This window comes from Mchenga conophoros, linkage group LG1 (genome assembly GCF_057382185.1).
Source record: "Mchenga conophoros isolate Kocher_MC1m ecotype Shallow Benthic linkage group LG1, M_conophoros_male_GT1.1, whole genome shotgun sequence".
NCBI lineage: Eukaryota > Metazoa > Chordata > Actinopteri > Cichliformes > Cichlidae > Mchenga > Mchenga conophoros.
In genome coordinates this window covers 38,962,607-38,971,427 of record NC_140526.1, presented here as the reverse complement: position 1 = coordinate 38,971,427, position 8,821 = coordinate 38,962,607, and positions in this window count along the sequence as shown.

The following is an 8,821-nucleotide window of genomic DNA, read 5'->3' as shown; positions in this document are numbered from 1 at the left end:
CGACGCTTAAACTGAAATAAGCCGGTCTTAAACTTTCGATCAGGACTGTATGTAATAGGTAGGTGGGGGTTGTAGAATCAAGTCTTCTTATTTCTGTACTACACACTTACATGCTTCACTCTCCAGTATGCTCCTGCTTTTTACTAACACGTACACACACAAAAATACACCACATTTTTCAAGCATTTGTGGTCTGAAGTTGTTATAATTTGTTGTTTGGTCACTGCCAAGCTTCACTGTTCACACCGCAGCTTCATCTTTGTTCTTGTCAACCTGACAAATCACTCAGCTGACTCCAGACCAGCACCGCTGCAGTCAGACATGAGTCATTTCAGTAACAAATTGGCCTGATTGCTTTCCAGATTGCTGCTGAAGTGACTCTCAGTCATGTTGGATCTGGGGTGACACTTTGAGCATTTTAATACAGCCACCTGAGCTTTAGAAAACTTCCTGCTCCCATTCATCACCAGTCTCCTCTTCTTTTTCAGTTCCTGCATCTGTCTTGGTCTTATCCTGCTCCTTATATGTTTTTTTTAGGTGTTTGGTTTTCTGTTGATGCGTCTTCATTACAGGCATCTGAGAAATGTACAAACAGACCTTCATCAGCAGACCTACAAGCTCAATTAAAGTTCAAGGCACAATGTTAAATAGTCACAAAAATGCAGCCTACACCTGGGACCGTAAATATTTGGACCATTTTTTTCTCATTTTGGTTCTGTACATTATCACAATGAATTTTAAGTGAAAAAACTCAGATGCAGTTGAAGTGCAAACTTTCAGCTTTATTCAGTGGGTTGAACAAAAAGTTTGGATAAAAATGTGAGGAACTAAAGTATTTTCTCAAACACAACCCCTTCATTTCAGGGGCTCAAAAGAAATTGGACAAATTAACTAACTGAAAATAAAATGTTCATTTCTAATAGTTGGTTGAAAAACCTTTGCTGGCAATGACAGCCTGAAGTCTTGAACTCACAGAGATCATCAGATGCTGGGTTCCTCCTTTTTAATGCTGTCACAGGCCTTTACTGCAGCAGGTTTCAGTTGCTGTTTGTTTGTGGGTCTTTCTGTGCAAAGTTTAATCTTCAACAAGTGAAATGCAGCTCAGTTGGGTTTAGATCAGGTTGCTTGCATTAATAAACTCCTGGGTTGCTTTGGCCGTATGTTGTGGCTTATTGTCCATCTGTATTATGAAACACCGGCTAATCAATCTGACTGCATTTAGCTGGATTTGAGCAGACAGTCTCTGAACACCTCAGAGTTCATTCATCTGTTTCTGTCCTGTGTGACATCATCAGTAAACACGAGTGTCCCAGTGTCACTGGCAGCCATGCATGCCCAAGCCATCACACTGCCGACGCCGCGTTTTACCGATGATGTGGTGTGCTTTGGATCATGAGCTGTTCCACACCTTCTTCATACTTTTCTCTTGCCATCATTCTTGTAGAGGTTGATCTTGGTTTCATCTGACCAAAGAATGTTTGTCCAGATCTGTGCTGGCTTTTTTAGGTGGTTTTTTTTTTAGCAAAGTCTAGCCAGTCTAGTCTAGCAATCTAGCCATTCTGTTCTTGAGGCTTATGAATGGCTTGCACCTTGCAGTGAACCCTCTGTATTCACTTATGGTAGACTTGGATATCGATGTGCCTATCTCCTGGAGCATGTTGTTAACTTGGTTGGCTGTTGTGAAGGGGTTTCTCTTTACCATGGAAATTATTCTGCGATCAGCCACCACTGATGTCTTCCATGGACGTCCAGGTTGTTTTGAGTTGCTGAGTTCACCAGCGCTTTCTTTCTTTCTCAGGATGCACCAAACTGTAGATTTTGCCGGTCCTAATATTGTAGCAATTTCTTGGATGATTTTGTTTCTGTTTTTGCAGCAACTTCAAGCCTTTTTTTTCTGCTTAACTGATAATAACACAATGAAGGAATTGCCCACACCTGCCCATCTAATAGCCTTTGAGTCAAATATCCAATTACTTTTGGTCCGTTTAAACAGAGGGTGGCACATGTTAAGAAGCTAAAACTCATAAACCCTTCATTCAATTTGATTGTGGTTACCCTCAAATGAAAGCTGAGACTCTACACATTGTCGATTACATAGCTATAATTGGAATATGTTTCAGTAAACAGGTAAACAAACAAAACATGTGCCAGTGTCCAAATATATGGACCTAACTGTATTTGTTAATGTGCACCAGTTTCACATTTTTCTTTACAGAGGAGCCAGCTTTGGGAGCTAATATATTTCAGTTTGAAGCTTGCCCAAACCAAGTTATTTTTATTCAAAATGAAAAAAACAAACAAACAGCAAAAACAAAACAAAAAACCAAAGTAAAGAACAATGACTCCACCAGCAACGGCTTTTAAAGCTGTACAAACTTAACTTTGTGTACATGGACACAAATCTAGAGAATTACGAGAAGATAAAACTCTGATGAAAAATCATGTTCATACTGTCCATGAACCTGGATCAATAGATTAACAGTTTTCATTTAATAAACTTCCATAAAACTAGTTTAACGTTTAATGAATCATTTGCTTTTGTCATGTAAACTTGATTGCTGATTTGAAGTTCCAGTTATCTGTCATAATATGTCCTGGTGATTAAATGAAACCTAATTATAAATAGTCATAATGCTGAAGAATAATTGGGTACCGCTTCATAATAACTTTATTATATTCATTATAACAGCTCTGACCTAAGATGTAATGGTCTCTGGCACTGGGACATTTGCAGTCAAGCCACTGAGTTCTGCATGTTGCATGTCAACGTGCAAATGTACCTCAAATTTCACATTTTAGACAAAATATAACAAAAATGGAATCTACACATTCAGAAACCTTTACTAACGTAACAAAACATCAAGCAAGCGCAACAACACTGCCCATAGTAAATCAGCTAATCACCTCTCCTGCATCTTGAAAGCTATTATTTTGTAAGAAAAAGCAAGTTGTTTCCTCTTGTCCGTCCCTAACAGCTGTTACTCTGTGTCGTCGTTTCTGTGTCAAATATATAAACATTGCACAGCAGTATTCAAGGACGCTGAGTTTCTTAAAGAATGTATTTGAGCATCTAATTAGCTGTTCCTCTGTATGCTTGTCTGACTCTAACAGCTTTGTGTTTGCTGTCAGCAGAACTGGTGACTAATTAATCATTAGCCTCCTGGATGAGGTCTCTCATCTGTGTTGCAGGAAAATATAGAACATCTCATTACCAGAATTTATCACATTAATGTGTTGCTGTAAAGGGAACCTCTGTCTTTAGTGATGTTGGTTGGTTCTCTACTTTTTTAATACACAGATTGAAATAAAGGTTAATGAATCGATTGTCATGAATTCATATTTGTAATCACCGGAGAAGAAATAACATGTGTCACATGCTAACATGCTAAACTAAGATGGAGAACTGTATAAACATCATCAGATTAGCCTTAGCATTAAATTATATTAAATTATAATGTACGTATAGTCAAAGGGTTGTTTCACACACTTTCTCGTTTCAGTTTTTATTTTGATCATTTTTTACATCTTTCTAAGTTTTTCTGTGAAAAACAACTGAAAATCACCAGCACTGGCGGTTCATAGCATTTTTGATCCCTGGGATTGGTTGGTATATGTTTTCATTGTTTCCTGTTTTATGTCAATAGTTCCTCTCTCTCTGATTGTCTGCACTGTTGCCTACTCCAAATTTATGTCATGTCTTTCGCCTTAAGGCCATTTCACATTCAGCGTGTTGTGAATAGCAAAATTCAGAATTTTTTAAATCCCAACTTGTCGTGTAATTTGTGTATATCTACACCGAAAGTGTTGTGTTTTAGTAGAAAACAAGTCTTGAGAAAAACACAGGGAGAAAAAAACTTTATCAGGTGATGATGAGCTGGTCCTTATTGGTCGGAGACAGAGATTCTCCCCCTTTTTACGTGAAGACAGCAGCACGGCTGCATGGTCGCTCACTGCAGCTTTCCGACGTACACTCAACAAAAATATAAACGCAACACCTTTGTTACTGCTCCCATTCCCCATGGGATGGACGTAGAGACCTAAAATTCATTCCAGATACACAATATAACCATCCCTCCCAAACAGTGGTCACAAATCAGTCCAAATGTGTGGTAGTGGGCACATCTGCTATATTGAGATAATCCATCCCACCTCACAGGTGTGCCACATCAGGATGCTGATCTGACATCATGAGTAGTGCACAGGTGTACCTCAGACTGCCCACAACAAAAGGCCACCCTGGAATGTGCAGTTTTGTCTCACAGCAAAATGCCACAGATGCCACAAGCAATGAGGGAGCGTGCAATTGGCATGCTGACAGCAGGAATGTCAACCAGATCTGTCGCCCGTGCATTGAATGTTCATTTCTCAACCATAAGCCGTCTCCACAGGCGTTTCAGAGAATATGGCAGCACATCCAACCGGCCTCACAACCACAGACCTCGTGTAACCACACCAGCCCAGGACCTCCACATCCAGCAGGTTCACCTCCAAGATCGTCTGAGACCAGCCACCCAGACAGCTGCTGGAACAATTGGTTTGCACAACCAAACAATTTCTGCACAAACTGTCAGAAACCGTCTCAGGGACGCTCAACTGCATGCCCGTCGTCCTCATCGGGGTCTTGACCTGACTCCAGCTCGTCGCCGTAACAGACTTGTGTGGGCAAATGCTCACATTCGATGGCGTCTGGCACGTTGGAGAGGTGTGCGCTTCACGGATGAATCATGGTTCACATTGTTCAGGGCAGATGGCAGCTGAGAATGTCCCAGTTCTTGCATGGCCAGCATACTCACCGGACATGTCACCCATTGAGCATGTTCGGGATGTGCTTGACCAGCGTATACGACAGCGTGTACCAGTTCCCATGAATATCCAACAACCTCGCACAGCCATTGAAGTGGAGTGGACCAACATTCCACAGGCCACAATTGACAATCTGATAGACTCCATGCGACGATGTGTTGCACTGCATGAGGCAAATGGTGGTCACACCAGATACTGACCGGTTCTGGGTCCCCAGACCCCCAATAGCGCAAAAAACTGCACATTCCAGGGTGGCCTTTTGTTGTGGGCAGTCTGAGGTACACCTGTGCACTACTCATGATGTCAGATCAGCATCCTGATGTGGCACACCTGTGAGGTGGGATGGATTATCTCAATATAGCAGATGTGCCCACTACCACACATTTGGACTGATTTGTGACCACTGTTTGGGAGGGATGGTTATATTGTGTATCTGGAATGAATTTTAGGTCTCTACGTCCATCCCATGGGGAATGGGAGCAGTAACAAAGGTGTTGCGTTTATATTTTTGTTGAGTGTATTTCAGGATGTCAGTGGGGCAGTTTGAACTCTGGTTGCCAGGGTTGGGATCACCTATGAGTATGGATGGGAACTGATAAGACTGGCTAAGCAGCATATCAAAGACATTACATTAGTTCAATTTATTGCATGCTGTGCAGTCAAATCACTATCCTAATTGCCGCTACGCTGGATCACGGTCATGCGCCGATCTTGACCTTTTCTTCTCCTATATCAGGGCTTATGTAGCCATATTGTCTGAGTGGCGACACCTGTCATTGAGGAGAATACTGCATAAGCTTCCTGCACCATAATGATGGTTAGAAATGCAAGCATCTGACTGTGAGCGACGCAGCCATTATAGGTGGTATACTGCAGCCTTAATGAGGAGGCGCATACAAAGGCATTCAGTGTGTGACTCCTCTAATTTGGACACGTTCCTCTTGATTGTATACATTTCTCCTGTCCGTTACTTATTCCTGCTGTCTTACTATTTATATTGTATCCTTGAACAGTTGCCATGCAGCACCCATAATTCTGTTGTACGTGTAGAGCGGCAATAAAGGGCTATTCCTCAATAACTCATCAGTCATGATGTCAATAGTCATTGTGGATATCCACAGTTACCACTTCATGCATAATGCACCGTATATATGTATGGATGTGTGCATGTACATGTCTATACTTATAGATATTTAGTACTTACATAGTAATAGTAATAGTAGTAGTAGAATAGTTGAACTGTATTACTTGCATATTTCCACAACCCCTATCATAACACATTGTGGGTATGCGTGTACATATCACCTCAGCTACTGTTGTATATGGTAAATGGCCTGTATTTACATAGCGCTTTACTAGTCCCTAAGAACCCCAAAGCGCTTTACACAACCAGTCATCCACCCATTCACACACTGGTGATGGCAGCTACATTGTAGCCACAGCCACCCTGGGGCGCACTGACAGAGGCGAGGCTGCCGGACACTGGCGCCACCGGGCCCTCTGACCACCACCAGTAGGCAACGGGTGAAGTGTCGTGCCCAAGGACACAACGACCGAGACTGTCCAAGCCAGGGCTCGAACCAGCAACCTTCCGATTACAAGGCGAACTCCCAACTCTTGAGCCACAATCGCCGTAATATATTGTATTATCTTATTTATTTTGTATTTCTTGACTTTATACTCTGGTATACTCTCTGTATTCTTCTGCTGTCTGTACCTGAGGTGTGGTAACGCACACATTTCCCCACCGTGGGATCAATAAAGTTTAACTTATTCTGTTCTATTCAATTCTATTCTTTTTTAGCTACAGATCACTTGTTGCAGTGGTTTGGCAGGTAAGATGTATATATTTGTTTGGTTTGTCTGGTTTTCTGCATTTGGGTCCTTCGTCCTGCCACGTGACACTTAAAAGTACAGTCACTCAGTGCTGTTGAACAAGGTATTGAAATGCAAAACAGATTCCTAAAAATGTACATAGAAATCTCTTTAACGGATCAAAATGTGTCCATTGCAGAGAATGGCATTAAAAGCACATGTGCATTGTGTACGTGTGTATTGCATATGGACATATCTATTATATTTCAGCTATGGTCACCTACACTTTTCAACTGAATGGGTGCATTCATATTTCTTGCTCCACTGGACTGAAATGGAGGCACTGCTCTTCACTTGTCTGTTCCCATGGTGAAGGTCTGCCGATGTCCACTGATGATTTTTTCCCCCATTACCGAAACATGTGCTTTACTGATGGTGAGCTGACTGAACATGCTCATCAGCTTCTATGTAATCCTGTTTTTGACTTTTCCCCCTTTGCAGAGAAAAATGCAGCTACTTAATAACCTGATAGTAAAGCGTTCATCCATCATTCATTCATTTTCTCAAACGCTGGAACAAATAATTGTTATCTTTGTTATGCCACTGGTGTTTGTGGTATAGCAACATTACACTTCACCCATTTTTAGTCCTGAGAGTCAAAACATAATTATCACAAGAAAAATGTTTTCGGCTCCCGGTGCCTTAGTTGCTGTTCTGGCCTATGAAAAACATTTGTTACAAGCAGTCAGCACAGCAGCACATGATCCTAACTGTGGATCCTTCTATGTGGACACATTCATAGCTGTGTATTCTAAATGTGCTGGAGCATATGTCCACAAATCCCTGCTCCACTTACAGCAAGTCAATAAAACTTCATGTGAAAAGGCACAACTTATGTTGGGTGTTTATACTACTTGTGTTAGGTTGGCACTTATATAAATATCCCATTTAATTACTTATGGTGCTGAATTAATTAGATTTGTTGTGCACTGTTGTTTCTGTGTTTACTGACCCTGCAGGGCCGGGCATTAATGACCCGGCTTTCCATCATCAGCCGACATACTCAGAGCCTATAATTATAGTTAGCCGTAAACACTGCATTTGTTTGGCCAGCTTACAGTCAGAGCTCTTTGCTGACCCCAGCATTGATGGGGGTGGCAAGACAAGATGCTACACAAAGCCTTGATTAACAATATATCCTGAAACGTGACAATGTCATTTACAACCCCCGAGACACGCAGTAGACTCTGCTGTCTGGCAAATAGAGGCAGGATTTCATATAGCCAGTGAAGTCTTAATACATGTAACTACAGAGCTGGATGATTATTGCCATGGAATCTCATGCTGTGAATTTAACCTGTTCCAGAGGAGGTTGTGTTCCCGAGCTACAGCTTATAAATCACTGCCTACTGACCTGTTTTCCTGTTGGTTGCAGCAATATTACAATATTCTTGTTGTTCTATAAGCATTAATATACAATCTTAAATCCCTGCATATATATTTATACTTGCTGACCTTGTTTGCACATAGATATGAAGTCTTTACATTTATTCTTTGTTTGTTTTCAGACTGCTAAAATCAAGGATGCAGATGTAATAATTAAAACTGTGTTTTAAATATTAATTTGTTACTTAAGTATAATCCATCAGATTCTCCTGTGTCTGTTAACTTGGCATTAAAAGTTTGGATTTAAAATCATAAAGCTAAACAGCAGCTCAGCTGACAGTAATTTGTTGTTTTTTAAATGTATGTTGTATGGCTGCACGGTTTCAGTTTCATTTTACGTTTTCCTGAAGATGGATTTTAGAGAATAACATAATTTAAACTACAAGTAAACCAAAACTTAAAATTGAAACAACAGTATAAAAGTATGTGAAAAACTCCACATCAGGTCCCAAAGTCAAATGAACACTGAGGCATCACTGAGAGTTAAACATTTCCCCACTTTGGACTGTGCCCTGAATATTTCTACCAGTCACAAAGAGGTGGTTATGAGAGGACATGAGTCTCTTTATAACCAGATTTCCGTAGTTTAGTATGGCTCGTTATCCCTCCTGTTACTTCTTGTTCTTCCTCTTATTTCAGGTGGTCTTCTCTTGGGTCTTTCTATCAAAGGAGGGCATGATGCTTTCTGCCAGAGAGCAGCAGGTTCTGACTAGTTCTTACTTTTACACGTGTAAACAAATATCTGTACCAATCTGCA